The following is a 21,118-nucleotide window of genomic DNA, read 5'->3' as shown; positions in this document are numbered from 1 at the left end:
GGGTGGCCGTGCCAGCTCGTGCTAATGGCTACGAGGGTGGGTCTTGACCACCAGAAGGTGTGGGAGCCGGGCGCAAACCTGGGGTCGTGCTCACACCCCGCGGCCCCACCCTCACTCCTGGCAGGCCAGCCCACGCTTGGCCTGAGCACCACTGCCACCTGCTGGGATCCCTGTGAACCCCCTGCCGCCAGCCCTCCCCGCCAGCCCTCCCCGCGCATCACATCTGGCAGGGGGGTGGGCCCAGGCCACCCGGGGCCGCTGCTGCTGCCGCCGCCACTGGGCCCAGGAAGCCAGGGAACAAGCAGGATGCAGCCAGGGGCTAAAACACGGTCTGGGGGCCTGGGGGGACACGGGCCAACCCCCCCGCCCCAAGCAGGAGGACAGACGGGCACTGCTCACTGCAGGGACACGCTCAGGAGGCCACCAGGACTGGAGAAATGCCCCAAGGCCTCCCTCCCTCCCTCCTCCTACCACTGCTGCTCCAAACCCGTGGCTGAGCAGGGAGCCAGCGCCGGCCACAAACACTGGAACGCGTCCCCAACCCTGCCTTCAGGGGAGTGCCCAGGGGCAGACCAGCAGCCGCCGCGACCTGGGGCCCAGACGGTGAAGGTCAGCGGTCACTACGGGCCACAGGAGGCCTTCCACGGTGGCCCGAGGTGAAGCCCGCCTCCAGCTCCGCTCAGGGGCCCGGTGAGACGTGCAGGAGGGGCCCAGCACCGTCCAGCCCATGACGCCCCACGATCTGTGGGGACCGTGCACGGCGATGGGCCCTCCCCCTTCCTGCAAACACTCTACTGAACCCGGGCGGGGACACCCCCCCACCAGACCCCTGCAAATACCTGAGGGTGACAGCACCCAGCCCTCGGCCTCTCACGCCTCCCGGGAGCCAGTCCTCCTTCCCTGGCAGCCCAGGCACCAGCTCAACGGGGAGGAAGGAAGGGCAGCCAGAGAAGAAGAGGCTGGGGACCCCCCACAAGCCCTTCCAGCCCAGGTGCCAGGACCCCACTTCTCCAGAGGAGGCTGGACCGGCAAGGGGACAGCCAGAGAACTTGGGCCACACACCTCCAATACCTGATGCCTGGGAGGCGCCCGTGGAGGGAGGGGGACTCAGGGAGAGAGGCCCCTGGTCCTGGTCATAAAACCGCACAGGCACCTGGTGTCATCCCCTCCGCCGTGGCGGGCAGCGTGAGTGGCCGCAGCCCCGCAGGCGCACGCACACCGTCACCCCTCGAGATGGAGCCGAGGCCTGGGCGTCGGTCACCTCTGCTCAAAGCACAGGTGGACGGCGGGTCCAGGACGAGCAGGGCCGCACTGGAAGCCTGGCCTTGCCTTTCCCCCTGGACACTTCTCCGGGCCAGGCGGTGGCCTCACAGACGCTGACGAGGACGAAGGAGAGCCACAGGCCACCGTGGGAACCCCCACCGGGAGGCGGATGATGGGCAAGGACCTGCACACCAGCCCGCGAGGACGGGGGCTCTCCCCTCTGCTTGGGTTTCTGAACAGGTAGGTTGTGTTTAAAACCCGTTTCTTTTGCAAAAGGAAGAGCATAAAGGAATTTCTATTTCGAAACACCGCTCGAGCACCAGCCAACCCCAGTCCTGCACTCGGTTCACGGCCAAGCGTTCGGAGCGCCCGTTTCTCCTCCGAGGCCTGGGGCCGCGGACCTGGGGTCAGGGGAAGGGCTGAGCAGCCCAGCAAGCTCCCGGGAGGGGAAACCCCAGGGCCACCTTGACCCCAAAGTACGGGGTGGCACCCAGCAGCGTGGCCAGCCCCTGGGGTCCCACCGGCCACACCCAGGCTACCCGGACCCAGCCCACCCCTCAGGGCAAAGCACAGGCACAAGACCCAGAGCATCGCTCCTGCCACTCGGCCCGGAGGCACACGGAGCCGGCACGCTATCATCAGCCTCCCTGGGTGGGATCAGGGCTGCGTTCTGAGACCAGGAAGCAAATGACGCTTCCAGAAAGAAATTAAAACTTGGGTGCCTCGGTGGCTCAGTCGGTTAGGCGTCCGACTTCGGCTCAGGCCATGATCTCACGGTTCCTGAGCGTGAGCCCCACGTCGGGCTCTGTGCCGACAGCTCGGAGCCTGGAGCTGCTTCGGATCCTGTGTCTCCCTCTCTCTGACCCTCCCCCACTCACACTCAGGTCTCTCTCTCTCTCTCCAAAGTAAATAAAACATTTAAAAAAAAACAAAAAACAAAAAAAACTTACACAGACCACTAGCCGACCCCCTCACAGGGTTCAGCCACGAACTAAAAATCTGTAATGGAAAAGCGCAAAATGACAGGGAGGTCTAACGTGCTGTGAAGGTCGGCTGCCGTGGAATCCCGCGACAACAGCTCCCAGGGTGGCCACCGGTCCCCGGACGCCTACAGCGCCCCGAGCAGCCTCTCCCTGGGACGTGTCCAGGAGCAGGGCCGACCCCACCAGCCAGCACCCACCACCCTCAGGCCCAGCCCTCACGGCTGCCCCCCCCCCCACCCCGGGCGAGCAGAGAAAACACCGAGCGACACGCGGAGCGGTCGGCCGCGGCCACGAGCCCCTCCCCTCTGCTGGTGCCGAGACGCGCGTGTGACCTATGAGGTCAGTGACCGTGCAGGCTCACAGAGACAAGGCTGAGGCTCCCTGTCCTCGGCGTATTTCCTGAGCTGGGCGTTCGAGGGACAGACCCAGGCAGCCGAAGAAGGTGACCGTCCTGTCACCATACCGACATCAAGGGCACCAGGCCAGGGGGGCTGCCCAGAGGGCGGCAAGGAGCACCCGCCCGGGTCTCCACACCAGGGTTCAAAACTCGGCTCTCCTCGCTGGCCGACCTCCAGCATTGCCGTCGCCCTACCGAGCGCTCCCAACCCAGCCCCACGGACAGAAACACGGGCGGCATGGCTTCCCACCCACGAGGATATGGAGACCAGGGACATCCTGGGCAACGGCTAGGGAGCTGGGTGACTCTGGCATGTTGGGCTGGAAGAAAATGAGGTGCCCCGGTTCCCAAGTCACCCGGGGAGGGGGACTCAGCACAGCCAAGGGCCGGGGACCACAGCCGCGAGTCTCTGTACGCCCATTACGGGATGCTGTGTGGACACACAGGAGGTCACACGTGGGACAGACATTGAAAACATGTCCGCCTAAGGTAAACACAGCCTTGCACCTCACCTCCGTGTCCCGGCGGACCGGGACCAGGCCCCTCAACGTCCTCCCAACCCCACACGTTATGACCATGAGCCACCCAGCCAGCCACGCACACAGAAGCATCACACGTGTCAGAGGAGCAGGGAGGCTCTTGCCGCACCCACCGCTCTCCCCCGGGCCTGCCCCTCGGGTGGGCGCCAGCCCCTCTCTGCCCCAACACGCCTGAGCTCCCTGCGGGAACACGGGACACCCCAGCCCCGCCCCTTGGCCACGCCAGGCCGGGGAGAAACAGCGGGGCAGAAGCCCGCCCTGCTGCGCTGGCCGGGGACAGAAGACACAGAAAACTGCCGGCTCGGCTTGCTCCTGCATCTACTGCTGGGGACCTCCGGCACCTCCTCGAGGAGTCTCCAGTGGGGGCGCCCTGGGGCCCCCAAATCGAGGGGGAAACAAAGGCAGACTGGGGCACCAGAAGGGGTCCAACCCCGTTGTAGCTGGGTGGATCCGCGTGACACGGAAGGCTGCCCGTCCCCGGGGTCAACTTCTACACCCACCTGGGACCTCCCAGGTCGCACGGAAGGGGACCGGCCTGTGCTGCTCCATTGCACGCTCTTGGCAGTCACGGGTGGGCGAGGGCTGCTGGGAGGTGGCCCCGGACTCTGGCGCCTGAGCCAGGCTGCTAGAAATGCCTGCCGCAAAGTGAATCGAGGGGCGTTTCCTTCAGCACTCTTTGGTAATCTTTTGGATTCAGCGTTAGGACTTTGGGGGCAATAGAGGCATTGCGGCTTTCAGTCTTCTGGGGCTACTATCTTCCAGAGACAGGCGCTCAGAGTCTTATGAATGAAACGCGCCCAGAGCTTGCTTCCCGATAGTGGGGGTGGAGCCTGAAAATGAGTGGGGGTCTGGAGACAGGACAAACCAGGAGAAGCTGGGCACCCTGGGGGCTATGGACTGCGCTGGAAGCTCCTACAGCACCAGAACAGGGTGAACCCCTTTTCCTTGGGTTTTCAGGACCCTGCACCCCCCCCCACCCCGCTCACAGCAGCTGTGAGATCTGGGGGACACGACCTTGCTCCCCACTCCCCCCCCCCTCACCTGGCTAGGAAGAGGACCCCCATGCAGGTCCAAAGCGCGGGAAGTGTGGGTGCCAAAGAGACCCCAGCACCTTCAGACACGGGACATGTAGAATCTGTAAGCTGCGAAGTCTGCCCTGCCCCCGCCCCAGCCGCTCCCAGGGGACAGGGTAAGGGTCTCGTCTTCTGGGCTAAACAGGAAGAAAACGCATGGCGCCAATTCACCGGCATCAGGGCCCGCGGGCCCGCCAGCTGGCTGGAAACCGTTCTTCTAGAACGTGGGCCTGAAGGTTTGTAAGCACACATGACGTGGGAGCGATTAATTTCACGTGTAAGCCTCCCCGTAGACCAGCAGCCTCCGGCTCCCCACGCACCCGCTGGCAGCCGCTCTACCCCGGAAAGCTATTTATTGCACAGACGGCCCTCCCCGTCTGCACGGGCAGCCCTCCCGTTCACCGAGCGGGGACTCCACTCCGACACGGCCCTGCAGACGGCAGGCAAGTGGCACTCCTTCCAGGGACAGCCAGGAAGCCTCCGCCAAGTGCCCACTCTGCGCTAAGCACCGCCAGGCAGGGAGGGAGCCCGGTTCCTCGGAGGGGGAGGACGGAGGCTCAGGGCACCTGCCCCACTTCCCAGAGGATGCCCGCCAGGGCAGGAAGGCAGCACGTGCAAAGCGGGTGAAGGTCAAAGTGCAGACAGGCCGCCTTCAACTCTGGAGGATCTGAAACTGCCCAGAGCGGAAACTCAGATAAACCACAAAAACCCTCAAACACAAGTGAAAGCCAGAGATCCGGAGTCCCCAAAGTGGGCAGGTGGCAGGGGAGGGCAGGGGGCAGACTGGCCACCAACCCTCAGGGGCTACACACGCTCCACTCTGTGAGGGGCTCTGTGCCGGGCCTTGGGGGGGGGGGGGGGAGGGGGGAGGGGGGAGGGGGGAGACGGGCCCCGGGCTGCAGGCGGCGAGGTGGGGGCTGGCCCGGAGCCGGCCGGCCGGCCCCCCACCACTTCCCAAGGGGCTTGGACCCAGCCTCTGGGACCCACCTCCCTCCTCCACGGGGAACTAGGATCCCGGATAGAACACAGAAGTCCACCGGAGGCTCACTCAGCCCACGGGGGCATCAGGAAAGACCCCTTATTCGGGGTCCCCGGACAAATGAGTAGGATCCTCGGTCCAGGCGCCACCTTGGAAAACACCCCCAAGACGGGGCAGCGGCCGCCCACAGGTGGCGCCGGAGGCAGGCAGAGTTGGCCGCTCCCGGGCAGCCGGAACGGAGGCTGGCGGGGGACAGAAACGAGGGACACGCGGACACTCGCTTGCAGGTGGCCCTGGAGCACCTTCAGCCATGGGGGGATGAGACCGGGAGGGGGCAGGGGCCACACGGGGCATTTCCGGGCTGGCCTGGCCCAGAGCAAGGAGCCTTTATTTGTGCCGGGGGGGGGGGGGGGGGCAGGAGCCCCAGCTTTCAAAGGGAGGGTCGAGGGACCATAGGGGAGGGGTCGGTGGAGGTCCTCGGCGGGACCCTGGCATGGGGAGCATCTGAGCGGAGACCGTGGCACGTCCTGGGAGGAGACGAGGCACCGAGGACGCTGTCTTTGAAGGGGGAGGTCACTGGTAGGGGTCTGTCCCCAGTCTCAGCCAGAGAAGGGGACACGGGGCAGGGCCGGAGACTGCCTATGCTGCCTTGTCCTGCTCAGACCCACAGTTCCCACCAGCAACGAGGACGGCCTTCAAACACTCGGCCTCCTGAGGGAGGTGCGGGAGGGCTCTCTCTCTCTCTCTGTGCCCCTGGGGGCCCCCACGGCCACACTCACGGCACCCGTGGGAGGCCGTGTGAGCTCCGTCTTCCAGGGGGGACGGAGGCTCAGGGCTGAAGGGGCACAAGGTCACCCGGCCAGGAGGAGGCAGATTCCCCGCCCAGCAGACGGGAGCGGAGTGCCGCCCCAGAGCCGGACAACCTGTGCCCCCAGGCGGCACACGCTGACAGGCGGCCGCCCTGGGGCTGGCCATCCAGGTCTCAGGAAACGGGATCCGTGAGGCCAGGGTCGGCTCCCATGACAGACAGAGCCAACTGCCTCTTCCTGTGGGGCCAGGGGAGGGGACCCCAGGGGAGGGGAGTAGACCGGGAGGCTGGGCCTGTCACAACCCGCTCAGGCAGGGAGCGCGCCCTGGGTCTAGGTCACACCTGCTCTCCCGAAGCACGGGACCCGACCCCGGCTGGCCCAGGCCCATCTGACGTGCAGCCACGCCACTGGGTCTGGAGGACTGTCCCAAGGCCCCGTGCCTGGCCCGCAGACCAACCCGCACTGCGGCCCTGACCTTCCTGACGACCCCCCCACCGCCGCCTTGTCCTCTGGGCTCCGTACCCACAGCACCTGGGGGCCCGGGGCCCGGGCCCCTGGCCCACCTCATGCTTCTTCAGCCTGCTGTTTGCTAAGGTCTTACACTTCTCCCCACCCCGCCGGCCCTCCTTGGGGAAGCCCGCCTCCGAAGGGCTGCTTTCTTGGCCGAACATCGGCCTCGACACGGACCTGAGACCCCACTGCCAAGTGGGGCTCACGGCTCACCAGCCGCACCCCGTCGCCGCTGCGAGGCTCTGTCTCCGTACATCTCCATATGTCTTTTGACCTCCCCCCACCATACTAAGGGTGCCTCTCAACAGGTGTGAAGGCCCAGAGACAGACAGACACACACACACACCCAGAGACAGACAGACACACACACACAGACACACACACACACATGCTCGGATACGCTGAGCCCTGGCCCAGGCACCTGGCGGGCCAGAATCTGGTGTCAGCGGTGGGGGAGCCCAGCAACACCCCTATGCATCCCCGCAGGGCACCCCCCAAGGCCAGGCCACAGGCCGCACTGAATGACACCTTCCATGGGGCCGGGAAGGGGCAAGTGACCCGCGGCTCAAAGGGAAATGTCTTCAGGGGACAGACAACGTGAGGACAGAGTGACTGGCATCCACACTCGTCCAGGGGAGGGAAGGACCGTCCGCTCGGGACAGCTGGTCTCCCCGAGGACGCTGGAGGCCGAGTGGCCCCGCACACATACAGAGGCGGGGGCCCGGCCCCATGAGCACCAGCGTTCAGAGCCCTGGCCACTCCTTTGGCCTGTCGACTTTCTACCACGAGGCTGTGGCGGGCCTGCCCGGTGTGGGGTGCAGCCCACGGGCCCCGGCGTGTTCCATCCCGGGAAGGGAGGCGGGAGCGCCCAGTCGCCTGACGGGAACCAGACCACGTCACGGGCGGGCACCGCTTCAACCGCGGCCGTGCCGGGCTGCCAGGAGCTCTGAGGGCCCGCCAAGGGAGCCCGGAGAGCTGACCGCCACGCCTGACGGGGTCCCGACCCCACCTCGCCCCACGCCAGGCTAGGCTGCCGCCCACCACGGCCTGGCCTCCGCTCCCCAAACAAGGCCGCTCAGCGACACGCGGCGTGAGGAGCAGGGACCTCCTGAGCCCCTGGCCACCCTCGGCATCTAGTGGATGTCACCACGGCCCACACGCGCTGGGAGTACCGCCGCCCTGGCGGTCCCGGGAACGGTACCCACGGTAGCGGTGTCACCACGGCCCCGGCGCTCGCTGGGATATCACGTAGGTGTTACTACAACCCAGGACTCACGGGAATACTGCCCACAGCGCAGATGCTGCCACCGCCCTAGTGCCCGCTGGGAACGGTACCCACGGTGGTGATGTCACCGCAGCCCTGTGCTCCCTGGGAACCCGCCCGCGGTGCTGGAGTTCCCGCAGCCCAAGCGCCTGCGTGTACCCCAAGCTCTATTCCCCGGCGCTCCTCGGCCTCTCTGACAGGCCCGTGGGGGCTTTCTGCCATCACAGGGGACAGTGGCCGGGTCATCTGTGTCTCTAAGCCCAGACCCACACCCGGCCCGGCCGGGACAGCCCGGAGGCAGTGAGGACGGAGTCCAGCGGGCGCGGACCTTGCCCGGGAGCCGACGGCCAGCCTAGCCGGAGCTCTCAACCGCGAGTGCCCATCCACGCCAAGGCTGGTGCTGGAAGCAGCCGGCCATCAGCTGGGGGAATCACCCCCCTTCGGGAGGCCCGTGCCACTCTCTGCCCCTTACACGCACGCTGCACCCCCGTGACACCCTCCGGTCACTGCCCCTGTACGGGAAAGGCATCCCCTCGGCTTAGTCACAGACCTGAAATGGCTCCTTTTCCTTCTAGTAACACGTTACGAGGGTCCGGCCACACGCACCTGGGAACGTGTTCCTGTCTGCGGGCAGCGGCCACCGTGACAGCAGCCAGCAGGTGAAGGCATTCCCACCTCCATGTCCTGGGGCACTTGGTGCCCAGGACCCCAACGGGGCCCCCACCGCAGCCACCGACACGTCCTGATCACGGTCCCACACCAGCCACCGAGCCCGACTTCAACCGCACACAGAGAAAATGAGCGAGGAACACCCGAACTGTCACTGCACTCCAGGTGACCTTTTTTGAGGGGCTGGAACAGTACTTCCGAACACCTCACTAACTTCTGACGAGGTCCCCCAGTACTTCTGGGACCTGCGGCGGGGAGGAGGGGGCTTCCTTCAAAACACATCTTTCAGCTGGCTCTCGCTGCGGGTTGTAAAGGGCCTAGGAAGGAGCCAGTTGAGAGCAGACTGTTCTAGAACAGTTCAAAGCTGGCAAAAGAAATCAACACTCCCCGGTAGCACTAAACAGCGGAGCCGAAAGCCCCGGCCACACACACACGCAGTCCCCACCATCTCCACCGCAAACGTGCATCCAGGAGCCAGACTTCAAATGCAAACCACCACTGTGTGAATGATCCCCAAATATGACACTCTGCCTTTAAGCGCCCCCCGCCCCCCCCCACTCCACGATTCTCGGATGGCAGGAGCACAGGTGCCCGGAGCGGGGGTGTGAGCACCAAAGGGCCTCGTGGACACAGCGGGCACCACCTGGGCACCTGGGTGGTGACCGGTGCTCCCGGCCCAAGCACGCCAGGCGGCCCAGCCACTGCGGGGACACCTGTTGGTCTCTTCTGCTCAAACAAAAGGACAAAGCCTCAGGCGGGAGGGGAGGCGCACTCCCAAGAAGACTCGAGTCCCTGGGGCACCCCGAGTTCCCAGAGGCACGTGTGCAACGAGCAGGGTGCCACTTTCTGCCATGGTCCACTAAAATTTCCTTGCAAAACAAAGACTGCCTCAACTGGCGCCCGACCCGCTGAGGCCAGGTATCCGGGGCTTGCCTTTGGGGTGCCCCTGGTTACAGTTCAAAGACCAGTTAGGGAGGAAAAAAAAAAAAAAAGAAGGACCAGAACCACTCTGCTCGGGGCGGGGGGAGGGGGAGAACAGCGCCCCCCCAGGAAAGCTCCGCCACCTAGAACCAGGAAGTGGCCGTGCACCTCACCACTTGCCGGGCACCCGGCTCTGGCGGCTGGCAAGCTGCCAGCCTGCAGGAGGCGGGCACAGGAAGGAGCCGCGGGCTGCAGCAGCGAGCTGGGCTGGGCGGTGCGCTGGAGGGGGCCCCCCCCCTCCACTTTCACTTTCTGCCCAGGACTGCCTGAGAGTCAAAGGCGGGAGCCCAGTGTTTACAAATCCCGTCCTTTATTCGAAGCGCGCTTCCAAAGCACGGGCAAGCTGTTGCTGAAGGAAATCAATTACTCTACTTCCTAAAAACAAAATAAAGATCAAAACGGTGTCGAATGTCCACCCCAGAAAAGCGTCTTAAATCCCTCTTCCCTGGACGTCCCCGTGGCAGGGCTGGGACAGGATCTAGGCCTCTGAGGAGCTGCTTGGAGGTAGCTTCCAGATGCCCAGGGGCTGAGGCAGGCCCCCCCAGGTCACCAGAAAGGTCAGAGAGAAATGCCCCTCCGCTGCCCACGTCACCTCCTGTCCGTCCCTCCCCGCTGTGTGCCCTATCTTTCCTTATCTGTAACCACCAGCACACGTCAAGGCCTCAAGACAGAAAAGGGCAAACACAGAGCTTTATTTGCAAATGAGAGGCCACCTTTAGGGCTGCTGCGAAGGGCCCCTGGGAAGGAGAAGAGGTCCTTACCTCCTGAGAACTGACCCCCTGCACAGATTCAGACACTTCTTTGACCCCTTTGCAGCCAAAACTACTCCCCTGTCCCCACCAAAATGCCAGGCCAGGCAACTTTGCATAGTCTTCAGGATCTCCCAGGGCCACGCCACAGACCCAAGAAAAGAATCCCCATCTTAAAGAAAAAGAGTAAGGGAGATAGCGAACAAAACTCCCTTCTTCGTCCTCAGTGGGGTGGGGGAGCACGAGGAGCGGCCGGAGGGATTGTTTCCCTCATTTTCCTCTTGCCCGTTAGTTTGCCCACTGATGTACAATACCCGCCCCACACCCACCACGTTAACTTTGCAGTCAATAACCAAGTTAGCAGAGGGGGGAGGGACGCCAGTTCTGTAGGTCTGGGCAGAAAGCTTTCAGCCAAAATGAAGGGTCGCGGGACACTGGGGGAATGGGCTCAACAGAGAGAATTCACAGGAGGAACCCGCCCCAAGCGGGCCACCTAGCAGACCCCATTCTGCGTCCCCACTCCCAGCTTTCCAAAATCGTTCCTGGGCCCCCGAGGGAACGGAGGCCGCACAAGGCTCCACGCTAGCCCAGCCCCCATATGAGCAACCGGTGGAGGGAGAGGGAGAGGGAAAGGGAGAGGGAGAGGGGGAGAGAAAGAGAGAGAGAGAGAGAGAGAGAGAGAGAGAGCGCGCGCTCCCCGGGGCCCCCAGCTTTATTCACGGAGGAGCCCACTAGGGCCACGGGGACGTTCGAGGTCTGCGTGGCGGGCATTCCTCCCCGATGGGCTTGTGCCATCATCAGGCCGGTGCCCACCCCGAGTGGGAAAGGGGAGAAGCACCCCGCTCCTCCCGCTCCATGTCGACCTCGCCCGGATTAAGCGCTTTTCAGGCTCATTTCAAAACGGGAACTGGGTCTCCTCCTGGCCTGGCCGCAACGACCCAGCAACTCAAAGGGGCTCAAAGTCAGCGCGGGGCCCCTAACTCTGGGAGGAAGCTGCCCCGCGCCACTCCGAGGCGGGCCCGGCCTGGTCTCGCCCCCCGCCCCGGGGGCGGCGGCGGCGGCGCCGGGCCCCCAGCGCGAGCCCCGAGGGGCCGCAGCCAGGGCGGGCGGGCGCCGGGAAAGTGGCGCCGCCGCGCACGGCGGGCCCGGGACGCCGCCGCGCACCTTCCCCTCCGCGTCCTCCCTCGTTCCCCCCTCCGAAAGATGGCGGGCAGAGGAAAGGGGGAAAAAAATCCCTTCCGCGAGGGAGGGCGCGGGAGGCCGGGTTGGCGCGGGGCGCGCGGGCCGTGCCAACTCCGGGCTGCGCGCCCCAGCTGCGGTGACGCCCCCAGCCCGGGGCGCGGGCGGCCGGGAGGGCGCGGGCGAGGGCGGAGGGGAGGGAGCCCGCGCCGCCGCCGCCGCCGCCGCCGCCGCCGCGACCCCGGGCGGCCGCCGCGCTTTGTTGCATCGTGGCCGCGCACAAAGGCGGCGGCGGCCGGGGCGCCCGGCTCCCGGGACGCGCCGGCGGCCCGCGCGGGGCGCACGGGGCCGCGCTCCCCGGCCCGCCCGGCCCGCCGCCGCCCGCGCCGCCCGCCGCCCCGCGCGCGCAAGGAAGCAAGAGAAAGGCGTACTTGGCCTCGGCGGCTCCAGCGGCCGTCCCTCCCGGCCCGCGCGGCCGGCTCCTCTTTGGCTCGCCGGCCCCGGCAGCATAATAGACGCGCCGGAGCCGAGCAGGGCTCATGCGCTGCGCCGCGGCGCCTGGCGGGAGTCGTAGTCCGCGGCCGGGCCCGCGCTGGGGCCGCCCAGGGGAGGCCGCGGCGCGCGGACTACATGTCCCGGCCCCGCCGGCGCCGCGCCCCGCCCCGCGCGCCCCCGCCCGCTGCCCGCCCCGCCGACCCGGCCGCGAGCGGGCCCGGCCCGGGGGGCGCGCGGGGCGGGGCGGGGCGGGGACCCCCGGCGGCCGCCCCTAGCCCGGGCCCGCGTGGCCAGCCCTGCATCCCCGCCGCCCGCCCCGCCGCGCGGGGGACTCGGGCCCACGGGCGAATTTCCTGGTGCCCGCGGGAGGCGTGGAAAAGGCAGGAGCGCGGCCGGCGGCGGCCCTCCCGCCGCCACTCCCGCCCGGGGACCCCGGAGCCCGGGGGTGGGGGTGGGGGGCCGCCCTCGAACCCCAGCCGCGCGCCGTTGGGGCGGCGCGCACCTGCCCAGCCCCGTGTTTGTAAACAAACCGCGCGCCTAATTAGCTCGGCGGGGGCGCGCGCGAAGGGCGGGGGCGGGGCTTCGGCGCGCGCGCGCGCGCGCAGGGGCGGCCCCGCCCGGGGAGGAGCCGCGCTCGGCCGCGCCCCCTCCGTCTACCCTTCTCCGCCTGGGCCCCGCCGCCCAGCTCGCGTCCCCCTGGCGCGGGGGGTCGAGAGCGCAATGCCGCTGGCGTGCGAGAAGGCGCCGAACCGCCGGAGCTGGCAGGGAGCAGGGGGTGTTCACGGCTCTGCCCAAAGCCCTGGTCGGTCCGCCAGCCTCAGTTTCCCCATCTGCGCCGGGAGGAGCAGGAATGAGCTAAAGGTCCCCATCCTGAGATTCCAGGAGTGGGCCACAAAGGTAACAGCAGAGACCCTTGGCTCTTCTGTGTTTTCAAAAGCTCAGCTCATGGACACGTTTCGGGTCTTGTTTTGGGTGGCCATTCCTCAGGTGTATACACGAGAACAGTTTTATCCAGCTGTAATATAAGGTGGACGCACCTTGCGTACGTGAGACCCCCATAAAAATGTCTAGGGACAGGTTTTCCTCTGTGTTGGCTGAACCTGCCAGTTGCAAGGTCAAGTTTGCTTGTGTGGGCTGGACCCATCCCAAGCCCCTGGGGTCGCTGGGTTTACTTCAGGGTGCTCAGGCGTTCTCCCGCGGAAATGCACGCATCTTACTAATGTTACAGTGACTGCGGTCTCCCCTGAGCCCATTCAGCCATTCTGTGGTTCCAGAATGTGCCACCTGTCCTACAGGTGAGGAAACTGAGACTCTGAGAGGTGGACTGACTTGCCCTGGGTCACAGAGCTAACATGTGGGAGAGCTGAGATGCCAGAGCCTGGGGGCCTGGAAAACAGTTTGCAGGACAGGCCAACACCTTCCCGGACCATCCACGCTGCCCCTTCCCTGGGAGCCCAGGACCCCTGACACACCCCAGGCAAGACTCCAGAGCAAGGCGCCCGTGGGGAAAACCTTGCCTTTCTAGTTTCCAAAGTGGGAGAAGGCCAAGGAGTGGATGATGAGAATCTGCAGGTTGACACCTTAGACCTGTGGTCCTCATAGCACCCCTCCGGAAGCCCGGGTTTACAGACTCCTGTGTTAGTCATCTCCAAGGCTGCGTTCCTTTCCTGTCGTCTGGGTCTCCTCCTCTAGGACGGCCTGGGCACGCGCCATCAGGATGATCCCACCTCACTCCTCCTCGGGCCAAACCAAAGATCCTCTCCACCTGGTCTTGGCCTTGCAGAGCCTGGTTGGAGTCCACAGAGGCTGCCCCTGACCAGCCAGGCTGTCAAGGCTGCTGACCGAATGTCCAGGACCCTGAGGACCCTCCTTGGGTAGCCTGCTGATCCAAAGAGTACCCGTGCGAGGAATGTAGCAGGAACCTGGGCTCTCCCTGGGGACCTGGCTTTGATGGAAGGACGCGGGTCCCCACCTTTCCCTTCCTCGTGCTCACTTGTGCTGCCCAGGTGGCTCGGTGGGGTAACCTTCCGTGAGGCTGGAAGTCTCTAGGAGCAGAATCTGTAAGAGGAATGTGACAGAGGCTGGCATTTGGGCATCCCAGCCCCTGGCTAACTACCTGTCAGGCCTGGTGCCGTGGCCCCTCCCTGGGGCCTCTTGAGAGGCTGGGCTGCCTTGGGAAGAAACCCACAGCGGCCCCAGTGACCGTCCCCTAATCAGCCCAGGCTCTTGGAGTTTCAACACCACTGAGGTTGGGCCTCTGGGGACTGCTGAGTGCCCGGAATGGAGTCACTTAATCTCCCCAACCCTGGTTTCCTCATCTGTCAAAGGAGTACAGAAATAGGGCCTGAGCTTTCTGCTGTGGGAGGGAAAAGGGTGTGTGCAAAAGGCTGGGCCTGTGGCCCCAACTTGGTCGGGGCTCCCCTCTCCACCTCTGTCTCTTACTCGCGTGGCCCATTTATCGGCTGTCCCCGCTCCAGTGTGGCAGCTCTGTGACAGCAGGGCTCTGTCCCCAGGGCCCATGGGGGGTCTGGCATGAAGGAATGACTTGTTTTCTCCTGCTCCTGTCCCACCCTGCAGCCTGCATCTGGAAACCTCAGGACAGCCAGACCTCCTCCAGCTAAGGCCGCTGCCCTGTTCACCCCCACACAGAACCCTGCGGGAAGCCTTAAGGCCATGGACTTAAAGCTTGTCCTCAGCCTTAAACCCACATTCAGGCCAGGACGGGGCCCAGGGCCTCAACTGCCTCCTCCGCTTTCATGCGGTCTTTACCCGTCATGACCCTGGAGGCATCGGGCAGTTTGTATTCCTGCATTACAGTTTCTACACGAGTCTCTCAAAAGTTTAGTTATCGTGGGGCGCCTGGATGGCGCGCTTCAGTTGAGCATCCGACTCTCGATTTCTGCTCAGGTCATGATCTCACGGTCCGTGGGTTCGAGCCCCGCATCAGGCTCTGCACTGACAGCCGGATCCTGCTTGGGATTCTCTCTCTCCCTCTCTTTCTACCTGTCCCCCGCTCATGAGGGCACGCTTCCTTGCTCTTATAAATAAATAAATAAATAGTTATTGTGGGTCCTCTCCAGCTTCCCAGGAGACTCATCAGCCCCCAGAACAACTTAAGGAAAAAAAAAAAAAGAGGGGGGCACCTGGGTGGTTAAGTGTCTGACTTTTGATCTCAGCTCCTGTCATGATGTCTCGGCTCGTGAGTCTGAGTCCCGTGTCGGGGTCTGCACTGACAGCACGGAGCCGGCTTGGGATTCATTCCGTCTCCCTCTCTCCCTCGCCCCCCCCCCCCCCGAAATAAATAAATAAACATTAAAAAAAAAAGTTTCTGAGCCCCACATGGGGCGCCTGGGTGGCTCAGTCGGTTAAGCGTCCGACTTCGGCTCGTGGGTTCGAGCCCCGCGTCAGGCTCCGTGCGGACGGCTCAGAGCCTGGAACCTGCTTCGGATTCTGTGTCTCCCTCTCTCTGCCCCTCCCCTGCTTGCGCTCTGCCTCTCTCTGTCTCTCAACGATCAATAAATGTTGACTTTTTTTTTTTTTTTTTAAGAAAGGACTATCTGTCTCTACAAAGGCTGGGTTGCAGAGAGCTTTGGGGGTGAAGGGCAGAGGTTTCTGACTGCACAGTCATTTGATGAGCACTTACTGTGTGCCAGCACACGGTGTGAGCAGCTTTACATACGTAATTTCACCGAATCCGCAGACAATTCTATGAGGTAGGGGTTACCGTGCCCGCTTGGCAGATGAAAAGGGAGGCACAGCGAGGTTCAATTGCTAACTAGCCTGAGCCAGGTGAGGGTTCGCATTTCACCCGCAAGGCGCCTTCTAGGACCCTGCTGCGTTTTGGTAGGGGAGGCGAGGGGCACGTTTGGGGAACCGGAGGCTCCTGTTCTTAACTGGTGGTTCTCTTAGAAAAGCGGGAGGAGCCTCAGTCAGGGGATGGAGCTTGGAGGTGAGTCTTTTCACTTCCCTCTTTTCCCTGGCCCCCCCCCTCCCCCCCCCCCCCCCCCCCCCCCCGCGGAAGACCATTTGCTTGACAGTAATAGTAACGTCCTTAAAAGCACACGGTGGAGGTCTCTGGGGCGACCTGGGGGCTCAGGGGAACAGAAGGAGTGGGCTGCAGCCACAGCAGCATGGTCACAGCCAGCAGGAGGCAGGGCGGGAAGACAGGCGGTGGCCCCCAGAGTCTCAGGCTGCTCATCTGTAAGACGGGTTCTCTAGACCTGCCTCAGAAGATTGCCGTGAGGACAAGGGTGCTGAAAGTACTCATTCGTAAGACAGCGTACGCGTCCACCCCTCCATCCGCCGCAGAGGGCCTGGCCGAGGGCATGGCACGCTAACTCCCGCTTCCTCGCATGGCAGGTACCACAGGGCACGAGCTGCCGTGGAGCTGACCTGCTCCTGGGGACGCACAGACTATCATAAGTAAGTAAGATATGCAGGGTGCCTGACGGTGCTCGGTGCTGTGGGGAAAGATCAAGCCGGGAAGGAAGCCAGGGAAGCTGGGCTCGGGTGGTTGTGGCAGCGAAGCGTGGGAGGGAACCAGGATTGTGAGTGCTTTTACTTTATTCTTGACAATCATTGCTTTCTTCCATGGCAAACAGGTATTGCTATGAACCAAAACCTACGTTTTGTTTGCAGAAACAATCATGGTAATAGAACGGAGACGGGCTGGCCCGGGAAGTGCTGCGGTTTCTGGTCTCCTGGAATCCTCGCTCAAGGTGGAGGTGCCCTTGGCATTACAAGGCCATGGTGACAACCCCTCTTGGCTTTGCCACCTGCAGGAAAGCTATCTGTGTTGACGTCTTGTGACATCATGGCCCTGTCTGTATTCCCTCCTCCTATCCCCTGCCTCTGAAGAGGAATCCCAAGATGACGAGATAAGTATGTTCAGAATGATTGAAAATGTAAAATAAGTAATAAAAAAAAAAGGCTAACAAAAATTTTGAAATTTTGAAAAAAAAATCTTAGAAGTTCTAGAAATCAAAAATACATGCTAAAAAATAAAAAACAAAAAACAAAAATACAGGCTACATGGAAATTTAAACCTCAGAGGAAGGGATACAGAGTGGCTTAGACACTGTTGAAGAGAGAATTAGTTAGAGGAACAAAGAGGTGGAAAATATGAAAATTGGAAAATTCATTTAAAAAACAGGAAAGGGGTGTTATGTCATACTTCTAATAGGAACTCCAGATAGACAGAATTAAGAATTAAAGGGGAGAAGAAATATTTGTACAGATAATAGATGAAACTTGAGCAAAATAGATGGAGGAAATGAATCCTTCAAGCACAAGTAGGATAAACGAGTTAGTGCACCCCTAAACGTATCACAGAGGAACAAAAGCCATCAGAGAAAACGAGATCTGACTGGCAATCGGCTGAGATAAAGTCAGCAAAAATGGCAGAGCAGAGGACTTCAAGGGCCCATAACTCTGCAGAAACAGCAAATAAACTGGAAAAAACTGTCAGAATATACTTTATCTGAACTCTGGAAACTAGTCAAAGGTTTACATAAACTGGAAAAACAATCAAGGAAGAGGCAGTTTAATGTCCGTGTTGCATGAAATTTCCATTGAATAACTAGCTGACCACTGAGCTAATTAAGCAGACACTTTGCTGGCCACATGCACAACGCAGAATACTGGATTTACAAAGTTAGTTCAGAAAAATCAAGCAACAGCAGCCATCAGCAGCAAACCCTAGGGAGGGAGGAGAATCTGACTTCCAGAGCTGCCACGTTATAATATTGAAAATGTCCAATTTCCAACAACAACAACAACAACAACAACAACAACAACAACAACAAAATGTGAGGCATGCAAACAAGCAAGAAAGTGTAGCCAGCACACTGGGAAAGAAATTAATAGAAACAGTCCCTCGGGAAGCCCAAATGTTAGATTTCCTGGATAAAGACTTTAAATCAACCCTGTTAATATGCTCAAGGGCTATGGGAAACCAGGCACAAAGAATTAAGGGGACCATAAGCACAATATCTCACCAAATAGAGAACAGCAATAAAACGGATAGAAATAATGAAAGGGAACCAAATAGAAATTCTGGGCTTGAAAAGAGCAATAACTGAAACAGAAAATTCACTAGATGCACTCCATAACAAATTTGAGCAAGCAGAAGAAACAAAGAACTTAATGATGCGTTGATTGAGATGATTGAAACGGAGAAAAGAGAGAAAAGTGAACAGAGCCTCAGAGACCGGCAGAATGCTATCAAGCATACTAATGTATGTACAATGGGAAAATTACAGACTCATTGGGAAAGAAAGAATATTTTATGAAATAACAGCCAAAAATTTCCCAAATTTGATGAAAGACAAAAGTTTGCGTAGCCAAGAAGCTCAAAACAGTTATCCAAGGTGGGATAAACTCAAAGAGATCTGTACATTATAATCAAAATGTTGAAAGACAAAGAGAATCCTGGAAGCAGAGAGAAGTCACTCATCATGTACAAGGGGGCTTCAGTATGATCAAGAGCTTATCTGTCATCAGAAACCATGGAGGTGGCACGCCTGCGTAGCTCAATTGGTAAAGCATCCGATTCTTGGTTTCAACTCAGGTCAGATCTTATGGTTCGGGAGTTCAAACCCGATGTTGGGCTCTGTGCTGATAGTGTGCAGCCTGCTTGGGATAGTCTCTCTTCTCTCTCTGCCTCTCCCTTGCTCATGCTCTCTCTGTCTCTCAAAATGAATGAATAAACTTAGAGAAAAAAAAAAAAAAAACCACAACCACATGGAGTCCAGAAAGCAGCATGATGACATATGCAAAGTGCTAAGAGACAAAAAAATCCTGTCAACCAAGATTCCATATCCAGCAAAACTATCTTGTAAAAAAGAAAGAGAAATCAAAACATTCTCAGATAAACAAAAACTGAGAGTTTGTTGCTAGAAACCTGCCCTTTGAGGAATGAATGGACAGGAGAGAGTAGCTTGAATCCACATGAAGAAATAAAGAACAGTAAAGGGAACTACTTCGGTAAATATGAAAGTCAGATTAATATATTTTTAGTTAGTAACACCTCTTTTTCTACCTATGTCATTTAAAAGACAACTACACACGCAATAATTATAAATCTATGTCAGTGGATCATGTATAGAGATATAATTTGTAACAATGACAACATGAGGGAGGGATAGCCTGATACAGAAGCATCATTTTTGTATACCAGTGAAACCAATACAAAATAGTTTATTCTAAATTAATATGTTAATTATAATTTCCAGGGCAACCAGTAAGAAAATAACTAAAAAATATTTAGTCAAAGAGAAGAAAATGGTGCAGTAGCAAATATCTAATACAAAAGAAGATACTGGTGGAAGAATTGGGGCACAAAAAAGATAAAAGACATATCAAAACTGAATGGCAAAACAGCGGAAGTGCTTCTGTGTAGGTAGTTACATTAAATGTAAATGGATTAAATTGTCCAATTCAAAGGCAGCAATTGACAGGATGGATGAAAGGGGGAAAAACATAATCCAACCATATGCTGTCTGCAAGAGACTAGAACCAAAGAAACAAATAAGTTATAAGTAAAAGAATAGGAAAACACATTCCATTTAAACAGTGACCAGAGTCGCCTGGGTAGCTCAGTCAGTTAAGCACCCAACTTCAGCTCAGGTCATGATCTCACGGTTCAAGCGTTCCTGCATTGGCTCTGTGCTGACAGCTCAGATTCTGTTTCTCCCTCTCTCTCTCTGCCCCTCCCCCACTCATGCTCACTCTCTCTCTCTCTCTCTCTCAAAAATAAAATAAGAACATTTTAAAAATAATAAACAGTGACCAAAAGAGAGCTGGAGCGGCTATATTAATATCAGACAAACTAAACTTTGAGACCAAAATTGTTACAAGAGACAAAGAAACACATTATATAATGATAAAAAGTTTAACATAACGAGAACATATAACGATAATAAACATGTATGCCCATACAAACAGAGCCCCCAACAAGGGGCAATATGAAACAAAAGCTAACAGAATCAAAGGGAGAAATAACGGCTCAATAAGAATAGTTGGAGACTTCAACACCTCCATTCCAATAATGAATGGAACAAGTAGACAAGATCAGCAGGGCAACAGAGGACGTGAATGATACTATAGCCAACCAGACCTAACACTTATGTAGATCGCTCTGCCCAACAGCAGCAGAACACACACGCTTCTCAAGGGCCCAGAGAACGTCCTCCAGGACGGACCACATGTTAAGCCACAAAACAAGTCTCAAAAACTTATTAAAAAGATTAAAATAAGGGGCACCTGAGTGGCTCAGTTGGTTGAGCATCGGACTTCAGCTCAGGACATGATCTCACAGTATGTGGGTTCAAGCCCCACATCAGGCTCTGTGCTGACAGCGTGGAGCCTGCTTGGGATTCTGTCTCTCCCTCTCTCTCTCTGTCCCTCCTCTGCTCTCTCTTTCTCTCTTTCAAAATTGAATAAACATTTAAAAATTTATAAATAATAAACAAAATTTTAAAAATATTAAAATGATACAAAATATCTCCTCTGACCACAACCAAAGGAAGCGAGAAATCACTACCAGAAAGAAAATTTGAGAATCCATGAACATGTGGAAATCAGACAACACACTCTGAAACAACCAATGGGTCAAAGAAAATCACAAGGGAGATTGGAAAATACTAAGCAAACAAACAAAAAAATCCAAACATACCAAAACTTATGGGGTTTGGCAGAAGCAGCACCTAGAGAGAAAGTCATAGCTATATGTGCCTATGTTAAAAAAGAGAAAACATCTCAGATCAATCACCCGAACTCCCACCAAAAGGAACTAGAAAAGGAGCAAACTAAACTCAAAGCTAGCAGAAGGAAGGAAGCAATATAAATTAGAGAGGATATGAATAAAATAAATAGAAAAGCAAGAGAGAGGACCAACTAAATTAAAAGATTAAAAGATTTTTTGTTTTTTTTAATCAACAGGGACACCTGGGTAGCTCAGTCAGTTAAGTGTCCAACTCTTGATCTCAGCTCAGGACTTGATCTAAGGGTCGTGAGTTCAAGCCCTGGATTGGGCTTCACACTGGGAATAGAGCCTACTTTGAAAAAAATCAACAAAACAGAGGGTGCCTGGGTGGCTCAGTCAGTTAAGCATCTGACTTCAGCTCGGGTCATGATCCCACAGTTCATGAGTTTGAGCCCCACATCAGGCTTTGTGCTGATAGCTCAGAGCCTCGATGGAACTTGCTTCAGTTTCTGTGTCTCCCTCTG

The 21,118-nt window shown here is 58.9% G+C and overlaps 1 protein-coding gene across 1 annotated transcript in view; it reads right to left on the bottom strand.

Moving 5' to 3' along the window:
- The window catches only part of BRD3 (bromodomain containing 3), a 34,999-nt gene extending 23,043 nt beyond the window's left edge, over positions 1 to 11,956 (bottom strand). The window contains 1 exon segment of the mRNA XM_053908508.1: positions 11,827 to 11,956. The gene's annotated coding sequence lies outside the window, so the exon portion shown is untranslated.
- Positions 11,957 to 21,118: the final 9,162 nt, after the last annotated feature.

This window comes from Panthera pardus, unplaced genomic scaffold, assembly GCF_024362965.1.
Source record: "Panthera pardus isolate Hobbes unplaced genomic scaffold, ASM2436296v1 HiC_scaffold_20, whole genome shotgun sequence".
In the NCBI taxonomy this organism is placed as follows: domain Eukaryota; kingdom Metazoa; phylum Chordata; class Mammalia; order Carnivora; family Felidae; genus Panthera; species Panthera pardus.
This window is presented reverse-complemented; position numbering and strand designations above follow the sequence as displayed.